Source organism: Myotis lucifugus, unplaced genomic scaffold (genome assembly GCF_000147115.1).
Source record: "Myotis lucifugus unplaced genomic scaffold, Myoluc2.0 scaffold_139, whole genome shotgun sequence".
In the NCBI taxonomy this organism is placed as follows: domain Eukaryota; kingdom Metazoa; phylum Chordata; class Mammalia; order Chiroptera; family Vespertilionidae; genus Myotis; species Myotis lucifugus.
The window spans coordinates 1,158,638-1,176,923 of record NW_005871187.1 but is presented as its reverse complement, the minus strand read 5'-3'; the positions used below and the strand labels follow the sequence as shown (position 1 = coordinate 1,176,923).

Genomic DNA, 18,286 nt, shown 5'->3' with positions numbered 1-18,286 from the left:
GATAAAGAGCCATGAGGAATTGTATTTCCATGAAGATTTAATAAACCTATGTAATTGTCTTTAATGGAATACATATTTAGTAATAAAAATTGAAAGTGAACAGTGATGGGATACAAGCTGGTTTTTATGATTTCTGGGGGTAAAATAATTATAGATTAGATTTTTTTTCTAGCACTGTGTGCTTAGAGGCAACTACCAATTACCATTATATTTTATAGGAAAAGAAAAAAATAGAAACAAACACAAGAATGTCGATATCAACTCTGGCTGTTGAAATCAATCACAGCTTATAGAGGCAGCAACAGGAAGTGATAGGCAATGCTATCAGGCACAAAAACTATCCCGTTATTACTAATAAAGTATGGGTGCATAGGCCTACTTTTCATGCTCAGGAAACCTAAAATGTACAAATATTCGAAAGTGACTATCAAGTAGCCTAAGCTTTTACAGGGGAGATATGAAAGTTCAGAGCAAGGAAGAGCAAATACTAGAATGAGGTATAAAAAAATCGTGGGAAGTTAAAAGGATGGTGTGATTATATTATTATTATTATTATTATATTATTTATTGTATGAGTCAGAGAAGGTTATTTCACTTTTGATTATGAAAAATTAATATAGAATAGTGATGATTAATCTATATACATGTATGTAGATTCTAGCTTGAAGAAACAACCATGATCTGATATGAGAAGAAATATACCTTTGTATTATAACTTCTAAAATAGTGGTTTCTAAAATAGCATTTAAAAATATGTACTTACATTTTATTGGTTAAAAAGTAATTGGTTTTCTTATTGACCTTTTTCTATTTCCTAACATGGTCAAATCAAGCTGTAAGGATACTTTTATTTTCAATTAAGAAAAACCTCACACTTAAGTACTTTATTTTCTGAATTAGTCCTTATGTAGGAAGTTGATGTTTGGATTTGGTGATTATGAAGCCTAAACAGTAAGGGCTGAATTGGACTGTAAGAAGCTAAGAAATGGGATGCTAAAGAGATGCAGGTGGTTAGAAAAGACCTCTTGGTAGAGAATTTTAAATTTAAAAGCCTCATTGGGCAAATGACATTTTTAGGAAATGAGAAATTAACTTTTTAAATTATCACCTGAGGATATTTTTCCATTGATTTTTAAAGAGAGTGGAAGAGAGAAATATCAATGTGAGAGAAACAGATAGATTGGTTGCTTCCTGCATGTGCCCTGACCAGGGCACAGGCCGGGGAGAAGCCTGCAACTGAGGTACTCATGCCTTTGACTGGAATCAAACCAGGGACCCTTCGGTCCACAGGCTGACACTCTCTGCACTGAGCTAAACCAGCTAGGAAGAAATTACCATTTTTTTATCAAGACTGAGAAGAACCAGCACCAGATAGCAGAGACCAAAGATTTAGAAGACAGGGACTACTCTATCAGGAAGGTGACAAAATATTAGGATTGTGCGCAAAAGTATTGAAAATAATCATGAGAAGTGACAGTTTTTCCCTTGAAGAGAAATGAAGAAAGAAACAAAGATATAGAGAGAAAGTTTTGGGCAGCTGAGAGAGCTCATTTGGGAAGGTTTTTATATTTTTTCAATAAAGAATAAGTAAAGGTAACTGGGTGATAATGGGACTGAGAGCTAGAGAAGAATGGGAAATGTCTGGGATAAGTACATGATAAAAGAGGAAAGACATGAATCTAAATATTTTGGAAAAGTATTGGAGTTCAAATTTGGCTCAATAGCATCATTTTGAGGTAGAACTGACTGAATAAGCAAGGTTGGGCTGGAAAGCCAGGACTAGGGACAGATAAAATAGTTAATTGGGCCCATTTAAGTTTAGGAGTTTGTAAATTTGATATGACTTATTATCAAAGGTGCCAATGTATGAATGACCATGGCATCAAGGTAAACTAGGGAGTCAAGTAAAGACAGAATGGTGCTGATAGGCTAAAATAAAAAAAGGAGTAAAGGAAACCAGGTTATTATGAGGGGAAATTATAAAAATCGAAACTTGTATTGCGAGAAGAAAAATTGCACAATTTGTTGGATACTTTTAAATGAGAACTGTGTTTATCTAGAATGAAGTGGAGAGTATGATTACCAGGGCTGAAAAGGTCAAGGACTTATGGAAGAGTATGTTGGACGTGTCACTCCTATGAATGTTCAAAGTATTAAAATAATGGCTACAGATAAAATGAGGGGAAAAAATGAGATCCAGGTGCTGAAGAAGTCTAATAAGTTGTTAGACTGTGGTGACAGGGATATGGAGGAGAGATTATAATGATGATAATATAATGATAAGGCTATTAACTATAATAACAATACTAACAGCTACCATATCAAGGCACTGCATTAAGTATTTTGCAAACATTAATTGGTTCATGTATTTCTATGTTACTGGAGTGGGCCTTACTATCCCTATTTCATAGGGAATGTAATAGAATCGAAAAGAGATTGTTTAGTCAATAAATGATAAATAAATCACTTAGTCAATAACCTTATTGTATGTCAGGTATTATGCTAGGCAGTGGGTGTCAGAGAGTCCATTCTAGTGAGAAGTTATTTGCCCAAGTCCCTGTGCTAGTGGACAGCACAGTTGAGATTTAGCCCTTTGGTTCTGAGCTCCCTTTACTGTTAACCTAGGAGTTGCTTCAGTTGAAGGAAGAAAAGAAAAAGTAAAGGCTTTCCCTTGTGTAAGGGAAAGGCACATTTAAATCATGAGGGAGAGATAGAGATGGCTTTTAAAAAACCATTTCGGGCTCTGTGGCAGCTTGTGGCCACCATCTCTCCCTTCCTTGCCTGTACATGCAGGTCAGTACCTTATTGAAGAGTGAAGCCTTCTACACTTTCACTTCCTTCCATCTGGGCTGGCCTGGGAGTATTTGACCCAAAAGATAAGAGTAGCAGTGACATTGCTTGACTTTTGAGGGAGGTTACAAGCAGTTGTGCAGCGTCATCACAGGTCTCATGGAACGTTCATGGGAAAATCCAGCTGCCTTAGAAGTCCGATTAAACAGAGGCTACCATTCTGTAGCAAGTCTAAGCAAGCCAACTGGAAAGGCTCATGGACAGAGGGAGAGCCAAATGGCCCCCAGCTATTCCAGACATCCCAGCCCAGGCACCAGACATGTGAGTAATGAAGTCATTTACTTGAGCTTCAGCCACCACAAAACTCCTGCACATGAGCAATCCCAGTAAGAACCTGGCTGTGCCCGTCAGCTGCCAACAGTATGAGAACAAATAATAGATTGATGTTTTAAACCACTAAGTTTTGGGGCAGCAATGAATAATTAGAACAGATTTCAAAATAGTTTAACTTGAGAGTTTGTTCATAGGAAATTTGTCAGGTGGATCTTTCAGATATTATGAAAATAGACCTGAAATTTAGTTAATGTGTTCAAACAGGGTTAATTATCAACATAATTCAGTTCTTGAGGTCTTCTGTATTCCATTTATTCTGTTCCATTTTATCCATTATATTTATTTACCTCTGAAAAAAGCATTTATTAACAACCACCTATGTGTGATAGAAAATATTGTGGAAAATAGCTTTGTTAACTTAAATAAAGTTATTTGTCTTCTGAGTATTATAGCTCTATGAAAACGTTTAAATTAGTTCTCTTAAAAGGTATATTTCTTTTAATAATAGATAATAGGTAATTGCTTTAAATAATGATTTAATAATTTCAACTGAAGCAAAAAATAAAATTTACAATATAATTGATAAATCACCAAGTATTTTTCTCTATATGTGTCTATTTTACAATATAGTCCATTGCAAAATTATCAGTGACAGTGAACAAGGTTTATGCATCCTGGACATGATTGTGGCTGTGCAATTATTTATAATTACAAAGCATTATAAAGAACAAACTGTCCAATCATGTAATGCTCAAATCATAACATCTTATGATAAAATATTAGGCAGCCATTAAACTGCCTAATAAAGCAAACTATTTAATGATATGGGAAATGTTCACAATATAAGTGAAAATAGTGGAATGCAACTTTATATGTAAACATAAATGTAGAAATAGTAATTTGACAAATACATAAAGGACTGGAAAAAAGGGCATTAAAGTATACATAATAGTTATTGCTTGGAGGTGTGACTGTAGATGATTTAAATTGCATTCTTTATATACTTGTTTGGATTTTCAAATTCTGTGCAATAAGCATATATTTGTTCAAAGTTATTTTAAAAATCACTATTTTCAAGAAAACCTCCATATCGTGATATGTATGTGCTAGTCTAAGTATATTCTATTTAACTAAACATTTACTGAATGCCAAGTATGGGTAAACACTGTGCTGATGATGGGAGATGGGGGTCAGGTGGAGATGAATGGTTTACAGGAGGACAAAATAGGATTCCAGCCCCAGTTGTGTTAAAATCCAGTGGCAGACAGATTTTTTTTTTTTTTTTAGAAAGAAACAGATGTCAGGCAGTGATAATGTTATGTTTAAGTGCTTTGGGAGTATATTTTATATTTCATTATAACACTTGTTACATTGATTATAATTACTTTCTATAATTTCTATTTGTCTGAATAGTCAACATGTATTTGGCATCTATTAGGCCCTCAATGAATATTTGTAGAAGACATTAAAGGAAAAATCGAGAAGAAAAAGTCCATCAGGAGTTATGTTTTGAGTTTGAAACATTGTGTAACAACAAGTAAAATATATTTTAAAATAATTATTTTAAAATAATTATTGTTAAGACAAATATCCAATATGATAGCCTTTTTTTGTTAAATCAAAAAATATTTGAATTAACATTTTCTTAGTCAAGCTTAGAGTGGGATGGTAATAAAAATGACAGAACAGCTCCATGAATGAATATAAAGCTTCTCATTATTTAAAAAGGTTCATTATTATTAGAAATTTACTATGAACAGATCATTTTTCTAAATTCTTTTTTTAAAAATCCTCACCTGAGGATATTTTCCCAGAGATTTTCAGAGAGTGGAAGAGAGAGGAAAAGACAGAAAGAATATCGATGTGAGAGAAACACATCTATTGGTTGCCTCCTGCATGTGTCCCAACCAGGGCCCAGGCTGGGGAGGAGCCTGCATTCAAGGTACATGCCCATGACTGGAATATAACCCAGGACCCTTCAGTCCATGGGCCGATGCTCTATCCACTGAGTCAAACTGGCTAGGGCAATTTTTCTAAATTCTTATAAATCTGAAAATTTTTTATTAATATGTTATTGTAAAAATATTCTGAAGAAGTTATGTGATTTACCTTTTAAGACAAATTAAGTACAATTTTCAACCAAAATAAAAAATGAAATTTATAGTTATTGCATTAGTATTGGTTTATCAATGTCTTACCTACAGAGAAATTGAAATTTTTAAATATTTCATACTGAATGGCTGCAATTAGTTTCCTGTATATATTTAGGAGTGCATTACACCAATATTACATTAATACAATCATTACCTTTGTTTTCAATAATGATCATATTTTTACCATCTTTTGACTGTTTTTTAAAATCATGATGTAAATTTTTTCTTCAAAAGATTTTACTGCTAATTTACAGAAGAAATCTTTGAAAATAGATTAATAGGTATATATCTCAGAGATGACAAATGTGTGACAGTAGCTATTGCCTGAATGTTATACAGATGCCACTAATTTAGCAGAAACCTCATTAATTTATACTTAGCTGTAATGAGTCAGTGTCAGATGGGCAAGAATCTGGAAAGGCCCCCTCCCTTCATCCCCTGACAGTGCTGTTATGTAGGACCACTAACATAAATGTATAATTTGAAAATACACAACTTAGAAAAATGGACACAGTCCTTTTATTTCTTCAAGAAGGTGTCTGAGCAGATGCTGATGCACAAAGGTCCCAAGCAGGAGCTGGTTTTCAACCCAGGGCTCCTCTGGTTTGCTGTTAGATTGTTATCACATTGACTCATTCCTTTGACCTAATGTGCAGCTAGGAAATGTTTTTCTTTTGAGAAGCCATTGACTTTTAAAGCTGAAAAAAAACAAAAAATAGCCCAGCCGGTGTGGCTCAGGGTTGAGCATTGACCTATAAATCAGGAGGTCACAGGTTCTATTCCCGGTCAGGGCATATGCCTGGGTTGCAGGCTCCATCTCCAGTGTGGGACATGTAGGAGGCAGCCACATCATGATTTTCTCTCATCATTGATGTTTCTATCTCTCTCTCCCTCTCCCTTCCTCTCTGAAATCAATAAAAATATATTTTTTAAAAATCACAAATATGATATACCAATATAGGTCTTGTTTTTTCATGTCATTAGCATAACAAAGACAATATAATAGTTAAGCAACGTTACATAGTCATAACACTTGAAATTAACTGGAGTCATCTAGTTCAACCCTATTATTTTTCATGAGGAAGGAGTATTGAGATAGAAAAAACGCCTCATTAAAAACAAACAAACAAACAAAACAAAACAAAATAGTCCTCCTGCTTGGGAGGAAAAATTTGTTGAAGCAGGAGTCAGTTTTAGTCTGAGGAGTGCTATTTCTTGTTCAAAGCAAATTCTGACAAGTCAATGTGGTAACAAACAGGAAGTTGAATACTGACTTCTTGTAAAATCACTTTTAGATTACACCTTGTGGTGCTGGGCTTTAGAGTTCTCGTGGTGTAACTGTCCCCCTTCCTGAGGAATAGTTCTTACAAAGCTTCCTAATGCTGAGACTGAACCCATAGAGCAGCCACTTTTCTGGCTCTTTCTCACCTAGGTAAGATCACATTCGCTACCTGAGCGGACACCCATTGATTTAACAAGCATACTGATTGTATATGCTATTTTTTACACTGAAAATCTATTCAGTTTGTTTTCATTTTTATTTGGTTTTGGGAACTTTCATGTTATTTTCTCACATGGAAGTTTTACGTGGAATTACACGTGTTGGGATTCAAAACATTAAGCGGGCTTTTTCATTAAAACTGTTTAAAATGAAAATTTGATATCAAATATGCCATGGTACCTTAAATTCTATTTTCAAGCCCTTTAATATTGCTTGGGGGCAGACATCTCTTACTTCTAAACACACATAGGAATGGCAGGCATTCATGGAAGCAAAGTCCTGAACATGTCTCCTAACACCAAGTGAAGAGGAGATTTAGCTCCTGTCTAGATCACTAGATGGATGTAGAAGAATAAGCTCAATAACTCAGGCCACAAAGAATATTTTTATTTTTATCATGTACTTAAATTATATGCCATGAACCACCCAGTGAAAGAACCATTTTGCATAGACACAAATAATAAAAAAGGTATAAATAACAATAAAGCATTTCATTAAAAGGTAATAATCAATGATGTGAATAGATTTTCTATAGTTCATCATGCATTAATACCTATTAATAAGTGGTTGTTGAGTTTTCATCTTTATAATAGAATTATGTGGAATTATGATACAGCCTTATTTAGGGAGCATGGTATATTGATAATATTTTTATGCAAAAAAATGTTTCCTGACATACTCTTGACATACGAGGCTGGCAGAGTGCAACTTCATAAAGTATTGCATCTTTCCTTCTTTAAGTCTTAGATGCTTCCTTACCACCCTAAATTCCTCATGAAGTCTAGAGGGTGTTCTTAGAGTTCTTATCATTTACTAACCTAATTTCTTATTATTTACTAACCTTTCTTACTGTTTCAATCCCATGAGAATAACCAACTCTTTTTTTTTACCAGAAAAAGTTAAGGATTGGAATGAGAGATGGACATTTTAAATTATTTTTTTTCAAAAGCAAGTTTATTTTCAATTAATTTGCTAATTCTTCCCATTTAGAATATCTATCAACTCATATTCATTATTATTATTGCCTATATACCTATATACATGTCATCTATGTAACCTGGTTTTTCAGCATACAATTCTTGTCACTCCTCACTTGTCTATTTAACATCTCTGCTTTAGTTTCACTTCCTTGCAGGAGACTTTCTCTGAATGCACCACCTAGGTACTGTCACTCCACTATATATTCATAGTGCCATTACCTCTCATTCATAGTTGAAATCACAGTTAAAGCTTTCTAATATTTATGTGATTCTTTTATTAATGGTGGCTTTCCTCTTTGTTTTTTTAAATATTATTTTAAATATATTTTTGTTGATTTCAGAGAAGAAGGGAGAGGAAGAGAGAGATAGAAACATCAATGATGAGAGGGAATCATTGAGTGGCTGCCTCCTACAGGCCCCCTACTAAGGACCGAGCCTGCAACCCAGGCATGTGCCCTTGACTGGAATCGAACCCTGGACCCTTCAGTCTGCAGGCCGACGCTCTATCCACTAAGCCAAACCAGCTAGGTCTCCTCTTTAGATTTTAGGTACAGGAGAGCTGGAATTGTGCTTATAATTTGCTCACTTCTGTATTTCCAATGCCTAGCACAGTGCTCAGCATGTAGTCTGTTATAAATATAGATTTATAATACATGAGTGATGAATACTTTTTAAATTAACTTAACAGCTTAGTATAGCTGTTGAGTTATTTTTGTACACATTTTCACTTTGACCCATGAAAATATGAGAAAGAGTAATATACCTTTGCAAAAGACTTTTACTATATATTAAAAAGTAGGATTCTAATTATGTTAGATTATCTTCTTTGTTAAATGCTATTAATTAGCTACTCATCTGAACTTGGTGTGTTTCTAAAGAACAACAACAAAAAACAAGCTGCTAGTGTCTTTTAGACTTTGATGAGCAACAAAAATCTCTGGCATGTTTGTAAAAAATATGTAGATTCCTTGGCTGTTCTCAATAGTAAAAAAATTACAATTTCTGTGACTAGAGCCTCAGAATTGTATTTTGCACAAGATGCCTAGGAAGTTTTTATGCATCTTCTATTTCAAGAAAAACTGGTCTAAAGAAAAGATTCTTGGGTAGAGTCAAAAGAATCTTATTCTAGTTTTGACTTTTTACATAAGAGCTTTGTGCATGTTTCTGCACCTTATTAATCTCAGTTTCTTGACATTTTATAATTGGAATTATATCATTATTGTGAGAATTGCTTATGGGACTGTACATAAAAAGTACTTTGTAAATAGCTATACTAGCACTGATATACCTTTCACTGGCTCAGTAATGTTAACAACATTACAGATCTCAAAATGCTTCATTTTTTAAATCAATATAAATAAGAATCTATGCACCACATTTGGTTTTATCAAAACAAATAAGAATGGATGTGAAAATGATTTTTAAAAGAAAAAATGTACTATTGTTAGCAGAGTCAACAATCTATTTTCTGAGGAGCTTATAATGTGAAAAAAATAATGCCGAAATGATAATGATTAGGTAGAAGGCACTATGCTAAATGATATGTACTTTCTCTCTAATCTTTACAGCAAATATGGTATTGATGTTTCCTTTCCACAAGTGATAAGACTGAATCTCAGAAAGTTCAAATGACTCACCCAAGGCTATACAACATTCCAATAGTAAGTAGACCTGGGGTTAAATTCTTATTCTTAACTGCATATGTATCTGAGTTTTAACTCTATATTATTCATTCTTACTTCACATAGTTCAGCATAAGCAGGAAATGTAGATTTCAGAGGATTGACAATTATGACGGGGGCAAATAATTTTTTATCGATGAAAATGGACTTAGAGGTAGAAAATGTATGATAGAGATTAAATAAAATTTGTGATTGACTCCCTAATATTCACTCCACCTGTTCCAAGGCAGTGTATGGAACTAAGTAACCCCTCTTTATATGGGGGGCCCTGATTAGTCTATGTCCATCTTGGCCATCTCACCAGCCCCTGCTAGTAATTGGTTCAGGAAGTTTGGTCTAAGCCTATTAGATCATGGCAATTTTTTTACGATAATTTCTAGTTAAGGAATAACCATAAGGTCTAAACTGGCAAAACCAGATGAAGGGATGGACATTTGTAGAGATGTGTTAGTTCTTTCTCCTGTTATATGTGAACAAGAAAGCATTTAGCCTCTATTATTTGGGCAGATAGACAATGACTACAATGAGCTCTAGGGTAAGATCGACTTTGTAGACAACAGAGTAAAGAGATGGAACCAACTTTGGTTCTTGAAAAATATTTGAAACCCTGGATGAACCAATTTAAAAATCTACTTTCTGTCATGAGAGCCAATATATTTCCTTATTATTTAAACTCATCTGAGCTGGGCTTTCCATTGCTTGCAACTGGAATCATCCTAAAGATACAAAGGATAACTGAGAACACCCTTGGTTTATGAAAGATTAAAACTAGAATAATTCCTTATCTGTTATATATTAGCATAAATAAACAGAAAAGAGCATAACCAATAATAAATTACCCCAGATAAACCCCTTGGAATTGAAAAATGACAAGTCAATTGAGAAAACTGATAGAACAGCTGGCTGACTAGAAGCAAACAGCCAAATAGGTAAACACATAATGCAATAAAATTATTAAAATGACTTAATAATTTTTCTGTAGGATAATGGAATAATCATTTTGGATAGAAATTTGGGACTTACTAAAGATGTACTATTATAATCAATATTTTTATGACAATAATGTTCAACAAAGTATTGAAAATTAGAGAAAAAAATTTAGACCAAAATTAACAAGAACTCATAATTAAACATTCTGTGTGTTTCACATTGCCACATCAATTAAAAAAGAGGCCTGAAAGAGTTGGAGAAACTACCATGTGACAGCATTGAATGATGAAAGTTGACTAGATACCAGGAGAACTCAGTTTCATGCAGGCCTTGCCATTTTCCAGTAAAATAACTTAGAAGTTCACTTTGTACCTCTGGGACACAGAAAGTTTTTAGATACCGTGTTTGGAGAGATGGGTTTTTCAATTAAGATTCCAATAAAACAGTTTCTCTAGGCTGGTGTTTAAAGATGGAATAGGTGACTTGTGTGTGTGTGTGTGTGTGTGTGTGTGTGTGTGTGTGTGTGGCAAAAGGGGATAAGTAAATATACAAAAGACTGGCAATATCAAGGCAATTTAGAAGAGAGGGAAGGAGGGAAGGCAGGTAGAGTATGTTTGGTTAGAGTAGCAGCAATCTATAAAGGTTGGGAAAAGTAGGTTGCGGGAAGGCCTTGAACAACAGGACAATACGTTTGAACTTTGTTATGAAGGAAGTAGAGAGCCTATAATGTTATTAAATGGGAGATGGATCAATACATTTGATATTATATAGGAAGAGTTAAGAGTCAAAACAAACCATTATTCGACTTGAATCACTGACAGAGCTAAATGATTTAGGACCTACAATTACTGCAGAATTTCGTGCTTGGATAAATTGGAATAGTAGAATAAAGGAATAATCTGGAAGAGGATCTCAAAATTAAAATAAATTCTGGTGATAACACTGAAGTGCAGAGATGGGAAGATTCTATTTTGAAAAGAGTTGAAAGTGTCAGGAATCGTTATTGAGAGCAATGTTATAGGGAATCAATAATCGTAAAACAGTAATATTGCTGAACAACACTGAGAGCTTATATGAAATGAAAAACGTAATTTTATAGGGGCTGAGTCTACACAGTTCCATTAGATTCTTTATGCTCTATGCTTGCAACAGAGTTGACTGAGTTCACAAGATGGCATGATAGGTATCAAGGAAGCCATGGATTTCAGATAGGGATTAAATTAGGTATAGCTGGTGAGTGTATAAGTGAAGTCCATGTTAAACTCAGGAGAGGACTCAATATGTGTGAGAAGGCACCTGTTGTAGGAGATTAAAGCTGTTGTCAAAGATTTAATCTCTCCAATGATAGATTGAAATACACATGGAAGAGCTTCCAGAACATAAGTTAGAATCTCTACAGTTGCAAATAGGGCAATTGATAGTTCAAAAACTCCTCTATTCAACCCAAAATCTTTGGCCCAGCAAGCACACCCAAAACCTTATTGGGTGCATAAGCCTACTCTTTAGTTTCTTATACTCTATGTAGCCAGAAGCCAGCATATATGAATCATCTTTGCTACTTGCATTTACTTTTTAATATTTAGGTCAACACTTATGAGAACAACTGTGTGTGTGTGTGTGTGTGTGTGTGTGTGTGTGTATAGGGTGGAGTAGAAGGTGAGGTAGAGTCATGAAAACATGCTGAGACTTGTAGAGCATTGTCTTGTTAAAGTTCTGTATTTCTTCTGTAGTCATAATTTTTGTTTTGATGTTCAAATGCAGTCATGCTTAAGTACTTTTTTCTGTTTTTTATTCTTTCACCAGAAGTTGTTTCAAATCATTGCTACTTTCTGCCAGTAAGATTATTCCATCTGCATTACCTTAAGTTATTGATATTTCTTCACTGATTTCACTCCTCCTTCCTCTGAATCTATCTGTTTTTAGTATATGTTCTGCATAGAGATTAAACAAATAGAGAGACAAAATGTACCCTTGTCTGACACCTTTGCCTATAGGAAGCCATTATGTTTCCATGTTATGTCCTGGCAGTAGCTTCTTGACCACAATATGCTAGCCATCAAGATAAACAAGTGCTGAGGCAAGCCTGTTTTTTTTTATAACAACCCATAGCTTTTCATGATTGATGCAGTTAAAGGCTTTATTGTATTTATAAAACATAGCTAACCTTCTGAAATTCTTTGGAGTTCTCCAATATCCAAAGAATGCTCACAATTAGATTTCAAGTGCTTCTTTTTCTGAATATAGCCTGAATACTTGGTATTTCTGCACCACTTTATTTGAGTGTGGAATTACAGATATGGTCCTACTGCACTCCTTGGCATTTCCTTTAATGAAAATTGGGAAGTTTTTTGAACATTTACAGTCTATAGGCCATTTATTTGTTTTCCATATTTGTTGACATATTATTGTTAGGATTTTGACAGGTTCAGCTCTTGTAGCTTGAACTATCTTCCCCACTTACCCCTTCTACTACAGAAGAAATGGACAACTTTAGCATTGACAAAGAAGACATTGAAATTGTTAAAGATTTTGCTTACCTTGGTTCAGTCATCAATTCAAATTGAGACTGCAGCCAAGAAATCCAGAGAAGGCTGAGAATTGGAAGGGAAGCAATGAAAGAATTGGAAAGAGCATCAAGAGCAAAGATACGTCATTAAAGACCAAGGCTAAGATCATCTACACCCTTGCATTCCCAATGACTATATACAAATGAAAAAGTTAGAAAGTGACGAAGGTTGACAGGAAAAAATTGATTCATTTGAAATATGGTATTGAAGGAGAGCCCTACAGATACCCCTGACTGACAGAAGATGATCAAGTGAGTCCTAGAGCAAATTAAGCTTGACTCATTGACAGAGCTAAAAATGACAAAACTGAAGCTGCCCCACTCTGGGCACATCCTGGGGAGACAGGGTTCTTTGGAAAAGACAGTAATGCTGGGGAAAAAGAAGGCAGCAAAAAAAAAGAGGAGGACCACATATAAGATGGATTGACTCCATAAAAGCCATAGGGATGAGTCTTTAGGAGCTGAGTGGGGCTGTTGAGGACAGCACACTGTGGACATCACTCATTCATAGGGTTGCCAGGAGCTGGAACCCATCAATGGCATGTAACATGGACACTGATAGAGATAGAAATGCCCATGCTACAAAGAATTGTTTTATGATTGCAGCTGTAGGAAACTTCTGAAATCCCTTTCCCACCACACCATCCCCAAATAGTTTCCCCTCATACTTCACTGTGCCTGCTCTCTATCTTATTTACATGTTATGTCATTTGGCAACGTATTTAACATTAACTGTCTATGATTATTATTTATTCAATTGCTACCCAATCTTCCCATTTACTTGATTTATAAAAATATAGTTACTCTCTTTGTGGAAAAGAATTATATATTCATTCATTCATACATTTAAATTTCTTCAACAATATTGAGGAAATAGCTACTGTGTGCAAGACTCTGGGATAGGCAGCAAACAGGATAAGGCAGGTACCTGTCCTTATGAGTTTTACTTTCTAGAAAGAAGACAGCCAATGAATGAGATAATTTCAGGTAGTAATAAATGCAATAAAGAAAATAAAGTGTGGTGAAACTTGGTGGAGGAGAGGCAGGAAACATTAGAGAACTGAGAAGTAAATAAGAAGAGGCCATCCAGCCAAATAAATATTATGCCTAAAACATCAATTAAAAAATTCCTAAGTGTTTGGCATATTTGTGGATTCTGGTGTGGTTGAAACAAAGTGAAGGAAGACCACAGAGGGTGATACTATTGGAAAGGTCAATAGGTGCCAGATAATATAGGGATTTGAAAGCAATGGTAATACATTGTGATTTTATTGTGGATGTGATGGGAAGCCATCGGATGACTATGAGAAAGTCAAAGGAAAGAAGCCATTTAAAAACCATAAAGCAAAAGTGCGATGGAAGCCCTCAGGGGCTGTAGGAAGATTTCGGGGGAAAATCTATTTGAATTTAAAAATTTATGGGTATTTTTCATTGCAATAAGGTTTTGGTAGCAAAGGTAAATTGTGGTGATTGAGTAAATCACTATTCCAATGTTGTTTGTTGATAGATGTTGTTGGTTGATAGATGTTGTCAGTATAGTTTCAATGACAGCGGTAGTTTCAGAGGATGCTTTGCAAATCAGTCTTTTGAATCTTATTGGGAGTATCACGATCTTCTACTTCTGTAATAAGCAAAACCAAAAACCATACCACCTCTTCCCCACCCCAGTGGTAGTTATTATCTGTGAATATGTAGTTGTCATTGGAACTCTGACTCCTTTGGGTTAGATGGTGCAATGTGACCAGACCAGTGAGTTGTGAACTAAAATGACTTGTGCCATTTTTGGCTGAAGTATTTAATTACCAATTACATCACTGTGTTTAAGATGTTTATTTAAAAAATTCTTGTGTTCTTTTTTTTTTAGGAAAATATAAACACTTCTAATCAATTATCACAGACTTCAGGTGAAATATAAATTAACCAAAGATTCAAGGTCGTTTAATAGGCATAAATATTTAATGTAATATTACAAGATGAGTTGAAGTTGTACATTCCATATGTATTCCAATATGAAAGTAATACTGTCCATCCATCGAAGGTGATCTTTCTGAAATGGAAAATAGATATTTGAGGGTATATTGTACAAACTGGCAAGAATAATTTAAAATAATCAGCTTGTTTATTTAAAAACTCAAGCAATCCAGATGCTATCCTGAAATTAATTTATTAAGCTAGTATTACAAAAATTCTAAAAACAGATGAGTTAAAGAAATCCTGTAGGAAAATACCATATGGCGTCCTAAAATATGAAAGGTACCATATTTCTACAAAGCTTTCTATAAATCTAATATTGGGTTTATTGTGTATGACTAATAACAATTCTGCAATGCAAATTAAGATCAAGAAAATAATGACTACATGGACTTTTAAATTTGTTCAGTCTCACTGTTCATTTATGAATAATTTATACATATCTTTGTGACTTCTTTTCCCAAATACACCATGAAGTGAATTTGTCATTAGCATTTCCAATGACACATTAGGTCAACATATTTATAAAGCCATTCTCTTTAAGATAGGTACACTCTACTATGGACTAAACTGTAAGTAGGAAAGTTTCTTTAATATGTCTTTTCTGAGGTATAAATTTGCACTTATTTTCATTTAATTAGGTTTTCTTTTATGATTTTCCTTGATACCAACAACATGTTCTACAAGATATCTATTTGAGACTAAGGACATGTTTTATAGTGATAGAAATGAACAGAAATTGACAAACATGATCTGGGGTCATTAATTTCATGTATTAAGTAACAGAGCAAGTCAATAGTCCCCTAAGGACTTAAAAAATGAGTATTACAACGTGCTTAACATTTTGGCCAGTAGCTGAGATATAATAGAAAAATAACTGTCTTAGTGTTTTCTTAATGGCTGCTGGCTTATACTCTGAGGATTTTGGCTTTACAACTGTAAGACATTTACCATTATGCAATGTACCATTAGAGCTTCGCACAGACTGACAGATGACTGCTGTCACATGGTGACAGTGAACTTGGTACAATCCCGATGCCACCATCTAACTCATTTGGAGAAATGAAGACAGTAGGCTCTTGAAAAAGCACTTAAATGAGCAGTCCTGGAGGTTGGATAATTTGTAACAGATGCTCCGTATAATGGATGGATTACAGGGAGAGCGTCTGTAATGCAGACTATCTCGTTCATTGGGGTATGATCGATGCTGCTTATTAGGTTGACTTAACATTCAGTGAGCTGAGATTGTAAGACAAATATGTGAGCTTTGAGGTACTGGTACATATAGATCAGGTGATAAAAAGTCTTTGAAACAGTGATTAAGTATTTCAAATGAAGTTTACTAATAACAGTTGTATTTCTTGAGTTGGCACAAAAGAAGTAGTTATATGAACCAATAACCTCCTGAACAAAACATGTAATTCAAACAGACTTGTTTCATGCCACAGTTTTCTGTGATTAATAAACACTTAAATTAACCAAATCAGAAGGCTGACAAAGAAGAAAGCTGGCATTTTGATATAATTAACTTGTGTGATTTATAAAAAATTCCCTTTGCTTGAAATTTTATACTTTTGACCTAGAACTTTTTAAAATCTAAGACATAATTCTAGAGGAACTTGAAAACCATTCATACTATTTAGTTTCAATTAAAAAATCAAAATATTTATTTCACAAGTACTTCCAAATCCTTTTGGGTCCTTGGTGAGTTCTTAAAGCCTCTCTACTCTTTAATTTTTGCCTGATTTATTACAGGTATGGCAAAGTCCTATAAGCACTCGTTGAATGCATATTTATGTGTTAAAAATAATGAATACTATGATGTAAATCAACTAAATATATATTTGTTTTTCATGTGATATTAAGCTGGTGACTATTAGACATGTAGTTAGTGATGATTATCATGGATATGAAAGCAGTACTCTTAGGACTCTGACCTCTCTATTATAGCCTCCTCTACACATCTTTTCTAGAATAAAATATAAATTGTGTAATTAACCTTTTCTACTCAGTCTTATCCCTTTGGTGAACTTGAAGCTCTTCAGTGTTATGTCACATATGGGAAATTCCCTTGCACACTAAGTTAGTTCTTGCTCAAGGACAGATGCCTTTACAATAGAATGCTCAGTGCATATAAATACATGCTATTATAAGCAATCTGCTTCAGGAAAGTGATGCAAGATTTCATTGGCTCAGTTAACTGATTATCCTGAGCTGGCCGTGATAGTGGTTTCATAGTTTATTTATCCTGATGATGGCACACTCGCGGGGAACACAATGATGCCTATCAACAGGCCAATTTGACCTGAGAAAGGAGAGGCAGTCATAATGCTCCCAATAATTTTAGAATGTATTGTCAAATTGTAATTGAACAAGATGAACAAAATAATCAGAAAATTATTGACTATTTTAGTCAGTGAATAATAAGATACAATCACCTTCTGAATAAATGTAGACCATTTTCCTGCCCTTACATACCATGAAGAACACTGATTCATCTCCTTCATCTGAAAGATCAGGGAAACAAAAAGCCTTCCTCTACTTAAGAGTATCAAGAACAATATTTACCATTTACTAAGAACCCTTCTTCCATTTGAAATCTCCTTTCATTCTCTTATTCAATCTGCAAATTACATATTTTATCCCCATTTAAAAAATGAAGTATCCAGATGAGGTAATATGACTTGCCTATGGTTATTCAGCTGGTTTCAGAGTGAGATTCAAATTCCAGCCTCGGTTATCTTTATAATGCTACCCTGTATGGAATGGGTGAAATGGTTACTATCTCAGCCATTTTAACAATGTGGGTGATTTTTAAATTGGGCTTGAGATTCAACTAACATTTACTGAGCACCAGCTATAAACTAGTTCCAATGCTAAGAGCTCTGGTTCCCAAAGACCTTCCTTTTCCGTGTGCAGCACTAACACAGCGGACCTTTCACAATACTTTTCATGTTATTTTAATTTTCTCCATGTAATAAATAACCTTGCAGCTGTCACTTTTATAGCTCAGCTTTTCAATGCCTGCCTACTGTGAATCTTGTACAGGATATTTTCTATTTTTAATAAACTGTTTTTATAAAGCGAAGAACTATTTTTTCCCATTCACCCTTACTTTTTAGGGACCTCAGCAATGATTCACAAGTTTCCAAATGTAAAATCTACTGATATATTCAATCAATAACATAGGGTAGAGACCCATGTGCTCATGATTGCCAATCTTTACATTTAATGGGTCAAATTAGATTTTCACTATATATACCATGCAATAAGTTCTATATACTTTACTTTTTTGGAGAAAAAAAGAGATTTAAATCATCAATCTGAGAGATTTTTTTTTCCACCAAGAATAAATCACTTTTTCTTCTTTTCTTGGCATT

The 18,286-nt window shown here is 34.3% G+C and overlaps 1 protein-coding gene across 1 annotated transcript in view; it reads right to left on the bottom strand.

Moving 5' to 3' along the window:
- The window catches only part of CNTN5 (contactin 5), a 643,923-nt gene that overhangs the window by 76,268 nt on the left and 549,369 nt on the right, over positions 1 to 18,286 (bottom strand). The window lies entirely within an intron of this gene.